This window comes from Vespula pensylvanica, chromosome 7 (assembly GCF_014466175.1).
Source record: "Vespula pensylvanica isolate Volc-1 chromosome 7, ASM1446617v1, whole genome shotgun sequence".
Lineage (NCBI taxonomy): Eukaryota > Metazoa > Arthropoda > Insecta > Hymenoptera > Vespidae > Vespula > Vespula pensylvanica.
Genome location: NC_057691.1, coordinates 2,371,962 through 2,392,526, shown reverse-complemented (window position 1 = coordinate 2,392,526; position 20,565 = coordinate 2,371,962). Strand labels below are relative to the sequence as shown.

At 33.1% G+C, this 20,565-nt stretch overlaps 1 protein-coding gene across 2 annotated transcripts in view; it reads left to right on the top strand.

Annotated features, from left to right (window-relative positions):
* LOC122630744 (cAMP-specific 3',5'-cyclic phosphodiesterase, isoforms N/G) overlaps positions 1-20,565 on the top strand; it is a 315,403-nt gene that overhangs the window by 30,777 nt on the left and 264,061 nt on the right. Inside the window, exon 1 of one of the 2 annotated variants that reach the window (XM_043815577.1) lies at positions 7,415-7,594. The exons of the other annotated variant lie outside the window; for it this stretch is intronic. The gene's annotated coding sequence lies outside the window, so the exon portion shown is untranslated. Of the gene's footprint in view, positions 1-7,414; positions 7,595-20,565 lie in introns of those variants that run through there. 2 annotated transcript variants of the gene reach the window in all.

The following is a 20,565-nucleotide window of genomic DNA, read 5'->3' as shown; positions in this document are numbered from 1 at the left end:
CTCTTTCTCTTTCTCTTTTACTTAGCTATATCCTCTCTCATAGGAACTCTCCAAGGAATTATCCATGCGCATTCTATTCTCGAGCGACCCTGCAAGAAATAAGCGTGGATAAGTTGAGGATATCCTTTATCGTCGTTTCGAGTCTCTCTACAAATCACCTAGGCTATTCTAAGCGAAGTAAAATCTAATTTCATCGTTCGCGAAAACATTTGGCTCACTTCCGCTCGTTGATTAAGATCGTATCGATTTCAACGGAAACGCGAATATTTTCTTCTCGAATTAAGACTTCAATCGGAATTGAAGTCTGAGAAATTAGAAAGATAAAGTTTCTTTTCTTTTTCCCCCTTATTTTTTTTCGAGAAGAAAAGAAATGAAGATAGAGAAAGAGAGAGAAAGAGTATGATGGTTAAGATAAAGGGATTTCGAATAAACTCAATTCGAAAGTCAAGAAACTCAGGTTAACGTGAAAGTTCGCGAATGTAATCATCTAGTTTTATCATCGTGCGACTTATTCGTTGGTTCTCTATCTTACTATTTCATAATAATAGAGAAAGTTAATACCTTTTCTTTGTTTCAATTGTTGTTTCGATTTTTTTATTCTTTTTATTTTTTTCTTCTTTCTTTCTTTTTTTTTTTTGTCATTTCCGGAAAAAGTTCAACGATTTGTCTTGTATATTTCTTAGCAGGATATGAAAAAATCTCTCGGTAAAATTAAATGTAGTAGTAAAGTCGTAAAGTCATAAAGTCCATATCTTTGAATGAAACTTTAAAACGAAATTTTTATGATAACGTAAGACCTTCTTTTTTTCATTTATTGTCTCGTCTCACTTTTATGTATGCATTTATCTATCTATGTATGTATGTATGTGTGTATGTATGTATGTATGTATGTATGTATGTATGTATGTATAGTCGCGAAAAATATCAATAGGAAACGTTACGCATACAGATATGTCGTGTACAACATGTAAGCATATAGGATGTACGTGTATGCAAGCTTGCATTTGTTGTAATATCTATATGTGTTTGCGTTTAAATGTTAGACACTATCGTGAAAATGTATCAAATAGTAAAGACCGAGTTTATGTCTACAAAGGGAAACGAATTCTAAAGTTTCTAACATTTTCTCAATGTCCTCGCGCTTTTTCATTGTTCTCCTTAAAACGTATTTCACATTTTCTTTCCACTTTGTGCTATCTTTTTCTCTTTTTCTTTCTTTCTTTCTCTCTGTCTCTCTCTCTATCTTTATCTTTCTTTATCCTTACAATGATCGTACGAAGACATTGAATGGCCACGTTCTGCTATAACTGGCTCTAGAATGGGTAGGGAAAGGTGACAGAGCGTGTGGTGTCTGCCTTGTTACGTTGTTACTCGCGGCTCAAGCTTGAGGAAGGTTCAACTGACAAATCACGATTCAAGAATGGCCCTTTGTACTCCTCTGAATTCCACACGGAACCCTCTACCTTCATGTTTAATACGGTCGTTAACTCGTCAGCGAATACGTCTTTAGGGACATTGGTATAAGCTTTTGGGCGGACCGAAAAAAAAGAAATAAAAAGTAAAAAAGGAAATTCACGTTTTTGTTGCTCTTAAAATAATATTCTTTTTATTTATTTATTCATTTTATTTATCATCATCGTCATATTTATTATTATTATTATTATTAATGTATATTTTTAAAAAGTCATCATGTAAAATCGTGCTTTCGAAATTTCGAGCTTCGTCTATTGACGTCTCTCTCTTACCAGTACTGTTCTTTCCAACTACGTTCGCTGCATATTCATATATTAAAATAAGGAGGACCTCACTCCAACCTCTTTTTCCCACTCGAGTAAGCTAGCCTGGCTGCCTGCCTGCTTGCCTGCCTGCTGCTTGGCAGCCTACCTACCTACCTGCCTGCCTGCCTGCTTGCCTGCCTGCCTGCCTAGTTTTCGCTCGGATGCGCGAGGTTAAACGAGGTCACGCGATCTCACACTCTCGCGAATCACTCTCGTTTCAACCGTTGGCCTCTCTCCTTGTTTCTACTGTGCTCTGACCTACCCTTCTCCTCCTCCTCCTCTTTCTTTTCCTCCACTACCTCCTCCACCTCGTCGTGTTCTCTTCTTTTCCTCTTATTTTCTTTTTTCCTTCTTTTTTTTTCTTTCTTCTCCATTGTTTCGCACAAATACATTCATGGTTTTAGTACATCGATACAATTCGATATGTTATACTAATTTGATATTGAATATATTAAGAATTAATTAAGGAAAACAATTATTTTCAAATATTTTATTATTTTAAATTAATTTATGTCATTGTAGATATTTCCTTTGTTATTAAACAAGGCTGGTGCAGCAATATATAGGTGTATATGGGATATCGTATTCTCTCGGTTCTTCCACACATTTTCACTTGCAGGAAGCTTTGTGAGCATTCGTCAAATATTAAATAGACTCAACAGCATTAATTTCGTACCTTCAAAAGTTCCTCGAAAAGAGGTCTATTCATAACAATGCAGTTTATTCTAAATTATTCGTAAAGGTAATTTTCCGACTTCAAAATGATCTCGTTGTTGCACTGTGGTTCGAAAGCGATATAAAAAGATTCGAGACAATATTGTCTAGTTTTTTTTTTTTTTTTTTTTTTTTTTTTTTGATCGCGTATATCTGTTTTTGTCGTTTAAATTGTTTCTGTTTAAAAGATATGCTGTGAATTAAGTGATTTTTTTACATTGGTTTTTATAATCGTCTTATTACTTATTCATTAGTCGTCATTATTTCTCATTCATTTTTATTTCTATTTATTTATTTATTTTATTTTATTTTATTTTTTCGAGTCATGCCAGAGACACAACAATTAACAGTCCAGCTCGTTATTTAATGAGATTTAAAATTTCAGCGTATTTTAGTCGATAATGGTCGACAAAATCCACAAAGTGTACTCGTTATGCTCGCATCATTATCCGTTCCTCTACGATTTTAGAAATGATCGAAAGGTCGTAGTCGGTCTAGTTTGTATCTTGTTCCTTGGAATTGACCTTATTACCTTGATAATAAATTATTGCCTTAATTAAAGCTCGGAGAGTATTTCTCTACGCGGTTCTGCCAATTTATTCAAATGAATCCCATAGGGTGAAAGTATGAACAAGCGCAGTGAGTTAACGAGAGACGAGTGTTAATGATCTTACAATATACGCGTATAATAGAATATATATATAACACTAGATTCCTCCGAGTTACGAAAAATCTCTTTAATTATTTCGAAGTGAGAAATACTTACAGAAAGACAATGATGAATTAACTGGATCGTTCGAGTATGTCGATAAGTAGGTTACACATTTTTCGAGATTTCTTTCTTTATAAATACGTTTAATATGAGATTAAAATAATCGTGAGTATCTCGATTAATAATAAGTATTCGTCTTGCGCATTATGGCCTCTGTGAAGATTATAATTCATGACCGATCTATGGGATAAGATTAATCTGATTTTCTTCAATTATAACAAACCGTTGTAAATAATGAAGACAAATGTTTGTGGTAAATTTCGCATTATGTGTGTTAATAGACACTACTACTAAATCCAATTTCACGGTTTGTCGTTAGAGCGTGATGTTATACGTACGTAGAACAGAGAATGTGCTTACAAACCTCGGTTAAATCGTTATTACAGTAACGACTGAGTTATCGCTGTTATAAGTTGTCATTTTGTCTCTAGAAAATATTATAAATTATTCTAGATGCACTTCTTTCGCTTTGAAAAATTTATTTCGAATTTATACGTGAATGCGGCTGAAAGCTTTCGCTCCAGAATGTTTCCATTATCTTTTTTCTTTTCTCTTTTTTTTTTATGTCCGTAGAACCTTCCCTCTCACGCGTCTTTCTTTCCACGCGATCGAAGAATATAAGCTTAGATGAACGAAAGGGAACATAGTTCTCTCTATACGAAGGAACATTCTTCGGAAAGGTACTATTACCTCGGTGACTTTTCCCTTTTCTTCATTTCATTTTCTACCGTACCACCTGCCAACAAATCGGGATTTAAAAGTTCTCGATCCTCTTCGCTACATTAACACTCACATTCGTACTCCAGTTCTTTGACTGATATTTCTATCATTGAAACTCGATCATTTCGATCTCTTTTCTCGTCTTTTCATATTTTTCCTTTCTTTGCCTTTTTCACATACATATATACATACATACATACATACATACATACATACATACATGCATGCATAGATATATACATACGTATATATATCGCAATGAATCTTCATCGAAGGTTTTCCTACTATTGTTAAGTGAAATTAATGATATCTAGTTAATATATTACACGAAAATGTGATATTCATTTTCACAAAGATTCATCGCAATTTCATAAAATCGTTGAACGAATTTATTTATATATTGTCTCACGAATATATCGGATTGTCCCTTTAAACATTACCACGGACTATGGAATAGTGTATAAATATCGGGGAAAAAACGATAAAGTGAATACGCTTTCGTTGCTAGGAATCGAAGCATATAAAAATATATTTCTATCTTGTTGATACGTTCTGTCTTAACTAATTCCATCATTTTATCGTAAAATCGAATTTGTTCCTTCTTTGAGAAAGCTTCAAGGAAAAATGATATATTTCTTTCAATATTTCCTACAACGTAAAAATGCATGCGAACGAAAATAATTCATTGAGTACTTCTGTTAGGTTTTTCTTTTCTGTTTTTACTTTTTTTGATCTTTTTTTCCAGGATAATTAAACATTAATTATTTCTATAATTAAATAATCAATACGTCAGAATAAATCACTATATTTTCACGTGTAGAAATATATGTACTATACATACACACACACACACACACACACAGATATATACATATTTTATATTTCATGGTTTTTAAAATTTAAATAACGACGTAGATGCGTAACAATGGTATATAAAAAGCAATGTAATGTTTCGTCCAGCATATATTGGAACATATGCTTCTAGTATGAAGAAAGCAAAATAATAACAAAAGAGAGAGAGAGAGAGAGAGAGAGAGAGAGAGAGAGAGAGAGAGAACGAGAGAGAGAGAGAGAGAGAGAGAGAAAAGAAAAACAAATAACAAAGGACAGAAAGTTCGTTCCTAGGCGAACAACTTCTCTTGCTGTAGTAGTTTATATTTGTTAGTTAACCTCCGTACGATGCCGAGACAGCACGTGTGAGACCTTTCGAAGCTCAAACCGGCTATATTACAAATGTTCTGAAATAAGGTGAAGGCAGGAGGAGGAAGGAGGAGGAAGGAGGAGGAAGAAGCTTCAAGCGATAGCAACGTGTACTAGGAAATTGCGTATGTGTGTGTATATATATAATATGTATATGTATATACGTGTTAGTATTTTGCGATAGTATGTAGAAGATACGTAAGTCGACGAAAAATTTGTTGCCTTATCGACGTCTCTGACAATTTAATAGCTTCGCCTATAGATACGAGCTGCCAGTCGAAGTACCTTTTTTTTTTTTTACTGCTCTTCACCATAAAATGCGTTTCATTGAATTTATCGCACGTAAACGTCGCCAACGGAGATTAATTTTCGATCGTACGGCTACTCGAGGTTGACCTTGTATGTTTCTTTTTCTGTTTCTCTCAATCTCTTTCTCTTTCTCTTTCTAATATAGATTCGAATTATTTAATACTAAAAATATAATAATAAGAATGTGTCCTATCTGTTGGAATAACGTAGGATAATTTTTAATCACCGATTAAAGTGAAATGAAAAGATCAGCTTCTCGTATTTCCACTGAGTACACTTTATTTGTTAGCATTCTCATGGAAACGGCAGTCTTTGGTGTTAAAGATAGGGCAAACGCAAATTGAGAAATCCCACTGGTATCGTAGCTGTATTTAGTGATAAGCGTAACGGAGACAGAGAGAGAGAGAGAGAGAGAGAGAGAGAGAGAGAGAGAGAGAGAGAGAGAATTTGTGTTTACAATTTCCATAGTCTCACTGCAAGCTTTATGGTTTGGCTAGATCTATTCTCTTCTTGAAATCCCTTTAATAATGTGGAAGACCATTGTTCACGAACTTTCATTATAGTAGAACTTAGTCTCGAAGTAATTGAAAAGAAGCTTGAGAATTTTGTGAAAGAGTAGTTCTTTCTTCCTAAGTTACGGTATTTCATAGGAGGGGGGAAAAATAGAAAGATAATAATAGCGGTTCCATAACGTGATGATAGACAAGCATCGTTTCAAAGCTCTCTTCGTGTCGCGACAGCTGATGTGAATACGCTTTCTCAGTATGATTTGAAATAGAAGACGAAAGAAAAACAAGAAGAAAAAAACACGTTTACTCGTTTTCAGAGAAACAGCAAGAATGATGAAAGGGTGCAAGCAATGTATCGAAAAAGGATGAAAGCTATACCTCGAAACGTGACACGGTGTATTATTAAGAACTCAAGCTTGATAGAGCTTATGTTTTATGGGAGAACATTTTTCGCTTTTCACTGAACGATATCTAAAAACACCAAACGAGATGCCACTTTCGCATTCAAAACTCAGACGGCCTATCATCGTGGACCAGAAATAATAAATGATCTTTCTCATTTTCTTTCTCTCTATCTTTCTCAAAGAATTTATTCTCGTATTTTTTATCTCTCTTTCTCCTTCTCTATTTTCAGTCGCGTTCGAATTTTTACGAAAAGAAAATATATGTATATATATATACATATATACAGATATATAACTATTTTTCACTTTGTTAAGCTGACACGTAGCCGCACGTTATTATGAAAGTCAAAGTCGTTTTCAACTTTCGAGAAACTTTATTACCTATTGCATTCATGGAATTAACGGGATGTAGCTTACGAACTTATCTTAAGTAGATTCTCTAAAAGTAATAATACTTTTTCTCGCAACGTAACCAGTGACAAACAGGTTTAATGCTCGCCACAATCGGATATTTATCTTGGGACCAGAAAAGAGAGAAAGAGAGGTACTCGAGTTATCGATTATGATAGCTTTCCTTTCTGTAACGAACGTCGATTCGATACGACCTAATTACACAGGAAAAAGCATTTAAATTTGTAACAAATTTCTATTTATTCCAATTTCAATCTTTCATATAAACGATACTTTTAGATTTATCTTATACACACGTACATATATATATATATATATATATATATACATACATTATACATAAAAAAAATATTATTACGCTGCTCTCGAGTTGGCCTATTTCGAATAAGAAACTTGAAAAACTTGGATCGGTTCGAGTGGAAAATATTGTCGAAATTATCAGTCATATAAAAGAAAGAGATAGCGATAGAGAAAGAAAACAAGAAAAAAAAAAGAGAGAGGGGGGGAAAGAGAGAGAGAGTAACATAGAAAAAATCGATCGATACGTATTATGATGAAGTGCGACGAAAGAAAACGCGAGATGTTTTCGCGACGTGCGTGTAGCGAGAGCGGTCCGCATCCGAGTATTCCGGGATCCGGTCCAGTTGGATCCGGTCATCTTTGGGGTAAAAGGAATCAAGGACGAACATCAGCACCGGTCGTCGGTGATGCTAAACAATCGGCCATCATTCTGAAAACTAGAAGAAGCTGGCCCGTTGCGCCTATTCAATGCAGAAGGTAAGTAAAAAGAAAATTTATTTTATTATTGATATACTCGGGACACATGAATTTAGTGTCATAATTAGTAGGCTGCCATAGTTCGTTGATTGGTCGGCAAATTTGTTCTTCAAAAACGCCATTACTTCCATTTTCTCGTGCGTAGAAGCTTCATCCATTTTACGTGCTCCTTATCGTAAATATAAGAGAAACTTGAGTGAAAGCAAGATAAAAGCATGATTTCTCTTCGGTGTAATTGCGAGTAAATCATGCCACTTACACGTGTGTGTGTGTGTCTGTGTGTACAAAATAGAGCAGAGAGTAGCCTGAAAATGAGAACCTTAGTTCTTAAATAGAAAATAATTGTAATTGCTGAATATGTTATTTGCATAAAAATTTTTTTTCGTTCGTCTAAGATTAGATCGTGGAAACGAAATTAATGGAAACAAAATAAAAAGCTTTAAGCTCATTCAATGATTCTCGAATTATCGAGAAAGTAGTTAGGGATGATCGGTTGGATTTCAGTAGAGAATATCGCGCTTTTCTCCGACTTTTCATTTTCTTCTTCTTTTTTCTCTTTTTCTCTCTTTTTTTATTTGTTTTGAGGGAATATAACCGTATACACACACACACACACACACACACACACACACACACACACACACACATACACATGAGGTATTCATGAATATTCGACAAAGCTTATAATTTATCGCCTGAACGCACTGATATAAGAGATACAAGAAGATTAAGAAAAGAAAAGATCCTTTATATTTCATCCGGATCTTGAAGGTCACTTTTGCTCAAGATAATATACAAAGATTACGAAAGGTCCTCGTCAATCTCTCAGTTTTTATTTATATATTTATTTATTTAATATGTTTTTATTAATATTTTTCAAGTCTTCAGGTCAAAGTAAAAGGAGAGAAAATTTTTATTATTTCTTTCTGCTCGTCTCGTGCCTCGTACTTGTTTATGTTTTTTCGCAGCTTTTTCTTGCGTTATTTAATAATAGCTATAATGAAAGGGAAATAGAAAGAAAGAAAGAAAGAAAGAAAGAGAGACGCAGAGAGAGAGAAAGGGAGGGAAAGAGAGAGACTCGGAGAGAGAAAAAGAGATGAAATATGCAATACCCGTAAAAATACGCTTCGTTAACCGTTTATGAAAATCCTATAAACAGTATTTATGTATGTATATGTACACCCCCCCTCCCCTCACACACACGAATATATATTTCATATTATCGCAAAAATGTTCTTTTTTCATGTTCTTTTTTTTGTTTTTTACGTGTAACTTCAAACTAATAATTGCGTTACTTGTTCACGTTGCAATCATGCTCAACGTTCCAACGATAACGATCTCTTTTTCGAGCGAATGTTATTTCAATGTTATCTCGCGATATGACGCTTAGGAAATTACGTTTGTTAATGCAGTTATCGTAGAGTTCATACGAGGTCGTCGTATCAAGAAATATTCGACGAAAATCGAAGACCGCGAGCTTCGACATTTTTCATGAAACTCTCGGATCTATTTCTCTAGGAAGAGTTTCTTCTCCATTTTTTTTTTTTTTTATTACTACTTATATTTCAATGAAATTAAGTGTCTTGCTCGTAGGACGCTGTTAGCGACGCTTTAATGATAAATAATGACGTTCTTTCTCGCTCGTGTTTTTACTTTTATGTTTTCTTTTTCTTTTCTATTTTCTTTTTCTTTTTTTCCGTCTGTTTTTTTTTTCGTCTATTCCTCATTCTCTTTCTCTCCTTTCCTTTTTTCTTTTTTTTTTTCTTTCGCCCTGAAACTTTCAACGATTATGAAAATGTATGTATGCTATTGAGAATCCAGGGAATATTCACAATAGTTTTCCTAGTTACATAAAGTAGTTTTAAGTTCATCATTAGACTGTTGTTTAATGTTTCTAGGTTTGAAAGAATCCCTTAACTTGTTATCGTAACAATGGAGAGTTATTATTTAACAGGTATTTCCAAATGAAATTACAAGAGCCGGTCTATGTTCGTTAAATTCCTTTTATATGCCAAAAGTTGTCTATATCTTTTGATACCAGGATGCTCATGCCATGTTTCATTATCATTTACGAGTATGTCTATCCTAACTTCCGTTTTCTTCTTCGTTGCACGTAACGTTTCAAAATAAAGGAGAAAGAGAGAAAGAGAGGGGGGAAGGAGAGACCTTTCATATGGCAGGTTTCTTCTAAAATTAATCGTGCGTTCGTGTAGTAACGTCCGATCGACTTAACGTACTGAACGACGAAAGTATAATACTCTTTTCATATAAAGATATATATATATATATATATATAAAGATAAATAAACCTTAAAATATATCGTATAGTAAGTTACCTTCGTAACTTTGGTCGGTTTATTACATATTCACTTAATTTCTATAATCATTTTAAACGTTGACCAACAAGTTTCATAAATATTTTTACACAAAGTTCGTAAAATCGAGTCAACATCAGCCGTGATGGTGAGCGTTTATAAACGTCAACGCGATAACCTTGTTATAATTTTGCTATATTTTCTCGTATATTATTTTAGTTTGGACGTACGAAAATATGGTTAAAGCGCGCAAGAAATTGTCGAATGTGGCAGGGGTACAACCGAGGGTTGCGATCGATGCTTTGCGAGTTTCTCTCTATAGATATTAGACTGGCAGGGAAATATGTCAACGATAAAAACGCTACTAACACCGATAAAAGAGAGCTGCATTGTGAATCGGGGCCAGGTATGTACTTCCGCAGTTATAATACCTACCTGATTTTGCCATAGTGAAAACGTAGTAGTAGATATATGTAAATGTTCCGTTCTATTCCAAGATACGAGATCATCACTGGATAGTCTAAAATTACGTTCGTCAATTACGTTTGCGCTTCGAATAACTTCAATAACGTTTCACTTATGAATTTTTTTTCTTTTTGTCTCTCTCCCTCTCTCTCTCTCTCTCTCTCTCTCTCTCTCTCTCTCTCTATCTCTCTCTCTATCTATCTATCTATCTATCTATCTATCTATCTATCTATCTATCTATCTATCTATCTATCTATCTATCTATCTATTTATCTATCTCTGTCTATCTTTGTCTGTGTCTATCTCTTTTCTTTTTCTATTGTTATCCAATGCGTGTCAGCGTGAAAAGCGAAGAATGAAAGCGAGATCATTCTATTATAAGTACATGAAAAATGTTTCTCGATCGTTTAACGAAGACTTACGTAAAGCTATAGATACCATGTGTGCAGAACGAGCTTCATTAAGCGTATATTTTCGTAAGATGTAGATATAATCTCATTTGTTATTATATCGGCAAGGTAAATCTCATCATGGAACGATATGCATAGCGTTTCTGTTCATGGTACTTGATTGGTAAATCCTCATTAAGTTGTCAAACTTCGTGATATGAATAGTATTACGTTGCAAGATTTAAATCCAAGTTATAATGACATTGTCGAAGGTCCAACAGGTAGTATTGATCATAAATTTTCAGTCAGGTTGGTTTATTCGAACGTTTATTCCTTCATTTGTGTATCCTTAGAAATGGAAATTTTTAACGAATCTTACATACATAGTATTCACTACGTGCTTAGAAATGAAAATGAGATAATACAAAATATTGAATTTCATTGTACTTTTTACATACGTATACGTGACCTCGTTAAGTATTATAAGATGCTTTGATAAATTCTGCAGCTGAGAATATTTGTACAATATTTTATCGTATATCTCCGTGTATCGAAATCAATTCTTAGTTCGTTATATTCAGCAAGGAGGGTATATTTGGAATCTTGCAAAATTAATTATGATCGGCTTTTTCCTTTCTTTCTTTTTTTTTTTCGTGACGAAGTACTAGTACTTCAAAGGCATGGTCTCGTTTCTCTGTACCTTGTCTCTTTCTCTCTCTCTATCTCTCGACGCTTTTTTAGCATCAAATTCTTCTCTATCGATCCGCCCACGTGTTTTTACGAACGGACCCATGTCCCTTTCTATACCGATGAGCCAAACTCTATTTTACGAACGAATGGATAAAATCGTTACTTCGAACATAATCGCGAAATGAAAATGTAAGATGGGAGAAGATGTATTCGAAGGAGAAAGAAAGATAGTGATACGAGATGAGTTTACAAAATACAACTCGACAGACGATAGTTCTCGAATCGAATGGTCCCCTTTAAACGTAACTCGATCATTCTTCTCATTTTCGTCTTTATGAGAAGGGAGAGTCTCTTGCTTCGAGTACCTCCTTGCGGTCTTTCTATATAAAGAGAATGAAGTTTATCGATGGAGAGAGGAGGAGGCAGGGGATAGGAAAAATGATCGACGACGTGAGAAAATCAAGACTAAGACGGTGAGAAAAATAGTGGATATTCACCGATGCCTTTTGATCTAGATAACGTAAAAGAAACTTTCTACCTTCGTGTTCTCTGATCTATAAATACGATTTTTTTCTTTCCTCCTTTTCTCTTCCTTTTTTCTTTTTCTCTCTCTTAAGAAATTTTCTTCACAACAAAATTTATTAGAAAGGTCTTCCAAACTCTGTGAGAAACTAAGAAGGAAGATTATTTCCGTTGAGATAAATACGAGATATTCTATTATCTAGCGTTGCTCTACTCTTCCTGCGTTTAATCGTTCTCGCTTTATTGCATCAGATAAAAATAGAACACGGCCAAGTAGCTGTTGAGAGAGTAGATACTTGACTTGTTGGTAGTCCTACCGTAGACGAGAGTCAAATTGGAGGATTCGTTAATTCGACGATTCGTCGAGTAAATAATTCCTTTTAGAAAGAGGAGCTATAAAGTTTTTGTTTAAATATCATTTGGTCATCTGATAGTTTGAAAAATTGTCGAGATTATCATCCTTGCGTGGAAGATTTTATCTTTTTTTCCTTTTGTTCCTTTTTTTTTTTTTTTTAAATTTTTTCTTTTTTCTTTTTTACGTTTCACGGAACAAAAAGTTTCATGAATTTATCGCGAATCGTTCAGGTAGAAGTTCTACGTGGCGTTTCATGTGCGTGCGTGCATGATATCCGAATGATATGGGTCACGCAGGAAAAAGAAAAAAAATTAGTTAGGGCGATAAAGACGAGTGATATAATAAACGAATAAGACACATTTACATTTTCTCAATACGTCTTTATTATTTATTCATGTCGATTATGCTTGGCAGGTAGTGAAATAAATGGGGCCAGAGATCTGTCGTTGAAAATCGCTCTCATTCTATTTCTCTATGCCGTTAGATACATACATATGTACGTATGTACGTACATACATATATATGTATATATATATATGTATGTATGTATTTATCGACACGTATATCTGGCCATGTATTATGTCTTACTATCGCGCATTAAACGTGCCGAAAATAGTATCGAGATTCGTTGAGATTTCCTGGCTTTGACGAAGCTTTTCTACTAAAGCTTAGTGCGATCGTTTCGAATGATAAAAACAAAAATACGAGGACATACTTTGGATGCTTTAAAATGTTAGTAATTCATAGAATTTATAATAACAAATACATACAACGTATTTACGATTTTGTTTCGTAAAGGACACGTGAAAGAGCTTCAGTGTTTATTAAACTTTGTTTTTCTTTCTTTTCTCTCTCTCTCTCTCTCTCTCTCTCTCTCTCTCTCTCTCTCTCTCTCTCTCTCTCTCTCTCTCTCTCTCTCTCTGTCTGTTTCTCTTTGTCTCCCTATGTGTATGTTTTGGATCTCAATAATAAATTCTCATTCTCACGAAGACTCCAGAGCAGTTCGAACAGTTCTCATTGCCGTAGAGGCATGCGAGTGTATTTCGAAAATTTGCATAACGATTGTAGGTACTATAGCACGCTAGCCTTTATCACGGATTGATCTATAATAAGAATTCAAGCGGCGACAGAGAGTGTTCGATGATTTGTAACCTTCTTTTAATCAGATATATATATATACACACACACACACACACATACATATTTGTATATAGTGAGATTCATCAGAGAGTTTATCGTTATTACCTACGAACGTGTTTCACTTGTTGATCGCATGAAAAAAAATATTAAGTCAAATATCTCTTTGCTATTTATTCACGATTATTCACGATATTGCCGTCGAGTTAGTATATCGTATTATTTTTCTAAAATATGGTTCGTTTTATCACCCAAACGTTAGATTGTCTAGCGTTAGATTGTTATAAAGCGCCACGTTAAAAAGGAAAAAAAAAGAAGAGAAGAATGGAAGAGAAAAGGAAAAAAAAAAGCGCGACGCACAGAGGTATACCTATTCTGTAAGTTTACCGATGCTGTCGATGCGGCTATACTGTATTGGTCCTTGATTAAATGCTGCACTACGGTCATTGATTAAACATTCAACTATAGTTGCCTATATATCTCGGAGGTCACGACAAAATATTCGATAGGACGATCCTACCATTTGACCGTAGGTTAAGCTAAAAAGTTGATACTGTGATATCGTCGTGCGTTAGTGCGATGCCTGTCGTCAGCAGGCGTGCAGCAGAAGGTGAATCCATTTAAACGTACTTTATTTGATGCAGAGAGAGAGGGAGAGAAAGAGAGAGAGAGAGAGAGAGAGAGAGAAAAAGAGAAAGAGAGAGTATCGGAAACGTTACGAGAGAATTATTTTTTCATTTTATTCCATTATTTTTTCAGATACTCTTTTGCTATCTCACCTCGTATAAAAAATGGCAACAATATTTTTTCCCTCGACTTAATCGTCGTTACGAAAAAAAAAAAAAAGAAATGCGTCTTCTTTATCAATCTTGACCTTTCCTTCCCTTTTTCCTTTTCCTTTTCCTTTTTTTTTCGAACGATGTCATCCTATTCTTTTTTCTTTTTTTTTTTTTTCTTTTTCCTCTCCTCCCCACCTTTTTTACTAATGCAAGGAAATAATGGAAAAGGCACGAACCTTTTTCGTTGAGTCCTCCAAGTTAGTTGGTGTGTCTGCATTGCAGTTCCGAGTTGGTATCGACCTGTTAGACGGCAGTCATCAACCTGTCGGCAGGTAAATGTGTTCACGCGGGTGCATCGTAAACGGTCGAGTAAGAATTGATCGTTCTGCGAGCGTTGCAGTAGGTAAACTCGCAGAAAATAATCATTTTTTGTTTTGTTTTGTTTTGTTTTCTTGTTTCTTTCTTGTACGATATTAAAAATCTAACTTTTCTTTTTCTTTTCCTCTTGAATTTACCATCGAGGTATCTTTTAATTAGATTGTAACATTTATCGAGGATATCGAAAATCTTTTTATATTATCAACGTTTTCATTTATCGATATTTTTTTTTTTTTTTTTTTTTTTTTAATTTTATTTAAAATAGTGTGTAACTTCTACTGAATCGTATATGCAGATACGATTTTACCAATGAAAACTAGTGTATAGATTTTAGATTTTTAATTGATGTATCATTTTTTCGAATATTATTATATATTTCATTTTATAAAACTGATATGTTTGATAAGATTAGCGAGAGAATTTTGAAATATTGTATTATATAATAATGATATAATAAAGATACTTTTGTGTTTATTCTTTGTCAACATCGTTCGATCTGAACGACGAATATTTTGCGAGGAAGGTAGTAATCACTTTTTGTGTAATCCGTATTATCGATTTAAATTCGTATCTCTGTTATGAAGTATAGCATGAAATTTGTAATAATTAATTGGAAAAATTGAAAAAAGATATATATATATATATATAAATGCGAAACGTAGATATTCGATATATTAATGCAATTACATTTTATTTTAGCATGTGTCGTATTTCTACGTTTTATTTACGAGCATTACTCTTTTATAAAATGTTTCTTTTTCTTCTTTCTTTATTTTTTTGTTTTTCTTTACTTCGGAATATGAATGTAAATGCGCGTGTGTGTTTATATGCGAGGATGCTTGAAGATGTTGATTCAAGAAAAAGGCAGTTCTCTATTCATAACATCTCTCCGTAATATTCGTGAGGATTTCCTTTTCAATTTTGCGGGATATAATTTTTAATCTACTTGCTTTCTCTATTCTTCGCGTTGTCAAATGATAATATTTTTTTTTTTTCTTTTTTTCATACTGACTTCGCTATAGTAACACTGTTAGTTAATATTTGTCAATTATGCTCCATTAATAATGTTTTTTTATTTCTTTTTAATGAAAGACTTATTCTGGAAAAAAAATTGTTGTCATTATTCATAAAAATAATGGAATAAATAATATACGATCAGTACATAATTAAATAAATAGATTAAATTTAATTTAATATTGTTTATAATAAGAAATAATAATCAAGAATCATTTTACGATGAAAGAACAATGATTTTAGTATATTTAATGTTTTAACTTTTATCTTCAAGTTCTATTTAAATCACGTCCCGAATGATCTGTGTTTTGGTTAAAATTCCGGTCGAGGATAAAGTACTTAATTGATGGCCGTTCGTAACTAGTACACACGCGGAAATACATCCTTGTTCATGGCAGAGTGAACACTGTTGCGTGTACGATGGTAAGCATACGTTTGCCATAGTAATTTGATGTAGATGCTAATTTGAAACACCATACACGTTCTTCCTTTCATTAAGGAATATAACAGTTGTAGAAATCTTAATGACAAATCCTAAATAACAATGTTTTCGAGAGCATTTTCATAAAAGCATTTTATGATAAAGGTCAATCAATACAGCTTCGTTCGACTTATCAGTTGAATTAATTTCAATTAAATTTATATTAAATTTATATTGCATATGATATATTTACGAAATAAATATGTTGAGAATGTTTATAAGAAAAAGCTTTGATTTTTTTTTTTTTTAATATCTTTTACAAGTATATCTTTCAAATCGAAAAATTGACACGTGCTGTGCTCTAGACTCGGTAAAGCTTGTTTCGTCGATAGAGCTTGCAAAGAGAGCTTTGCAGATTTCTTCCTTATCATCGTGTCGGTACGTTAGAAATACAAGAGCTTTCGTGCTTGATCGAGCTTTTTACTCTCTGTTGATAATACTACCATAGGAGCTTTTAAGATTTTACCTTGTGGAAAAAACGAGATCAGTTTTTCGAAGAATCATTGGCTAGCTTTCCACCAGATTTATTTGTCTTTTCGATCGCATTCTAACATTACATTATTTTTCTCTGTTTCAGGTGAGTCTTACAAGGTGTTATCATTAAATGTTAGTCTAAAACGATCACGGTGTTTACGCGAAGGTGAGTCGAAAATCTTCATGTATTACGCTAATTAAAATAGATTTAAGATCTTAATTAAATGTCGATAACTCTAAGAGCATATTACGATAAATATGCATGTTTCAAATAACAAAGTTAGCCCGTTTATCGTCTCATCGATACCTCTTTACTTTCATGTCTGTCAATTTTTGTTTTCTTTTTCGATTCAATTTTGTTTCTTAAAAAAAAAACTAATCAAAAGAGATTTTCCACGATACTTTGCTATATAGGACTAGAAAAACGTGAAGATGTTTTCAGATACGAGTTGATTTATTATTTTCTTAGAATATTGATTTTACGGAAGCAGTAGAATATCTTTGTCTTTGTTTTCATATCAATTTTGGTTTAACTTTTGACAGGGAAAAGTCTATAAACTTTGAGAAAAAAAGAAAGACGAAAAGATATAATATAGGGGAAAGTATAATAATATATTCTTTGTGATTGGATATTGAATAAAGTACGAAGTTAAGTAGGTCTCAGGCATCGATAAAGTTTTGCGAAAAAGCTTTTGAAACTTTCCTTTTGCTTCTACTCGAAACATGTTATTGTCGCTTCTCTCTCTCTTTCTCTCTCTCTCTCTCTCTCTCTCTCTCTCTCTCTCTCTTTCTCTTTTTCTTTCTCTTTCTTGATTTTAGTTAGAAAAGTGACGATAAATTTCATTAGCAGATTTGGAGAATTGGAGCGAAATTGGCGTGAAATTCCGTATTTCCGAAGTGTAACGTTTCTCCTACAGTGTTTAATGAACTTTTGTAATTGCTTCGTGCATTCTGTATGGTACTTATTTTCTCTTATCCACCTACGTTTCACCAAAGAGTTTCTACGTCTAAATTCAGTTTTCTAAGTGCAATAGTATTGCGTTTGAAGCGTAAAGTCCGTTTTACTAAGGAAGAAACATAACTAGTAGCGAAAGGGCAAATGCAAATCGTCGTCGTAGTGCTTTAACGTTGAAACGATTATCGATTCGAAAATATAATTTTCTTCAGGATGTAGAGTAGAGGTAGTTGATATTTTATCATTATTGATTAAAGGTTCCTTTTTTGGTTTCGATTTCTTTTATATATATATATTCTCGTTGTTATGATAAAAAAGGAAAAAAAAAAGAAAAGAAATAACACGCTATTTATTTAACGATATATCATAATGATTTTTAACTTTACGAAAAATATATCGACGATGACTGACTGATTAATTGATGAAGCCAATCACGTCAATCGTATATTACAAATACAAATATACATATTTATGATATAAATATCTCAATCACACTGGCTTTCCATTTCACAAAGCGTGAATTGGAAATGTACACGATATGTTTGGTCAACAAAAAAGAAAAAACAAAAAGAGACAATAATCGATACGAATAAAATAATGGTATGTACTATTATGTAGGTGTTTATGGATTTCGAGTTTCTTTATATGAAATACTAAATACCGTACATTTCATTTTGGAAATAAAAAAAATCAACATCGTTAGAAAATCGTTCTTGAAAGTTAACGAAAATTTTAGCTTTGGCAGAAGAGTCGGTTATTGATTGGCTGCCTGTTGCTTTTAAGCCTGTTACATTGTTATATATATATATATATATATATATATATATCATTGCGTCCTGCTGTTTCAGGCCCTCTGATCTCACGCTTGTCTTTCTGTGTTAATGGATGTCCTGTGCACCTATCCTTTATTTGGATATCCCTTCACCTCCTTTTTATCCCTTATCTTTTCTTTACCTCTTTGTTGATATCTTCGTCTTCATTTTTTTTCTCTTTCTCTTCCTTTTCCTCTTCCTCTTTCACTATCTTCGTTCATCCTCCCACACACCAGTACTCTTTTGTCCCTTTTAGATGTCGCCGTACAAACAGTTCGCAAAGAGATGCCATAATTGTTTTTCTTTGTTTCCTAGCTATCTGACTCTTCGTATGCCATTGTTATTTTAATTTTTCGAAGTTTGGGTCAACGATGAGATCAATTGATATTTTTCCACATCCGTTCTTTTTTCTTTTTTTTTTTTTTCTATCACTTTCCTTTTCTTTCTATTTTTATCTTTTTTCTTTTTCTCTCTTTTCTTTCTTTTTTTTTCATCATCTATTTCTCTCTTTTTCTCTCTTTCAGAGTGGAAAGTAAAAGAAAAACACGTTAAAATCCTGTATTTTTCTTCTCTGCCCCAGATATATATTTACACGTTCATATATTCAATTTGCTTAGTAAGAGAAAACCAATAACGATTATTGCAGTAAATTTATGATCAAATGATTTCCCTTTGTGTGAAGAACTTCGCTGGTTTATTTCGAACAATGTACATATGTATGTAGTTACATACATATGTCTGTTTAAGCATAAACTCGTACTACTGGGGATATTTCTTTACTATATACGAAACTGTTTACACTCGTCTCTTCTTGATGTTGGCTTTAAACAATTCTTTTAGTATGAACGACGATTAGTATCTATCGATAAGAGATAAAGCCGAAAAGAGAAAAGAGAGAAAGAGGGAGATGAAACATTTATGTTTTTATTGTTGAAAGAGTATTAGTCATTTTTTACACCTTTATCTCGCTACTGATAATTCCAAGGATATTATTCGCATTTGACGTTATATAGTAGATGAAATTAAAAAAAAAAAGAAAACATCAAAGGAATAAATGAAATACACAGATGACATATTGACGTCATATTTTATATTACATTTATGTTTTATTATATTGAAGACTTTTCTTTGTATTATACGACACGTTGGTGAGTTTCGATGTACGAGAAAGCTGCCTCGAGCGTTTGACACGCTTCGTTCCAGAAGCGTAACCATTACACATTCCATTAGTTTTCAAGAATTCAAGCGATTTCTAGCGCGTGCTTCACGGTGGTCAGTGCGAAATTAAATTCGCGTTTAAGTGTACGCCCGTTGAGAGTATATTGAACGATAGAATGGCTAAATTTTTTTTCATGGAAACAAGAATATGCAGGATATGAAAAACTTTCTGTTTCTCTGTATTTAAATTGAAATGATTATTAGCGAAACAATTTCAATATCAATTATTTAATGTATCTAAAAAGTTTATTATATTTCGAGAAAATTTTCCAGAATGTTTTATTTTATTTTTATTTAAAATCATTTCTCACACACAACCAGAGAGTTTATTCTATTTTCTTGTCTGACGAAAAAGAAAGAAAAAAAGAAGGAAAGAAAGAAAGAAAAATCAGAAAAGTAGGATAGGTCGTTGGATTTTATTTTTCGTTGCGTTAACTCTTCAGCCCATTCAACCGCGACTTCAAAATAGACGGAAATTGCGATAACCGATTCTCACGGTATACGGAAACATGAACTTTCTCGTCTAGTCTACGTTGTTTCTGCTGTTGTTTTCAGTTTATGGAGAGAAGCGTACGTGCGTACCAAACGTTTCGTATTATCGATTCTCATGTCCTTCTCGTTTCTCATATTTTCTATTATGCCTTTCATGACATGAAGTAACTTCGTTAAAGATATTCGTTATTCATCATTGTATTTTTGTTCGAAAATTGAAGAGAAAAGAAAGTGTTTGAAAAGAAAAGAAAATTAAGTATAATATGTTACAAATTCAAATAAAATTTTATTCGCAGCTTATATATAGCAGTAATAAATTTATTTGTAGATGGACGCGTGAAGGATATTTGAAAGAGAACTGTTTCTTTTTTTTTTTTATATGAAATCATATATTTTTAACTGCATAATATAATAATATAATAAAATAACATGATAACAAAATACTTTTTTAAATAATTGTTTATTCATTTATGTAATTTTATAAATCAATCGTAA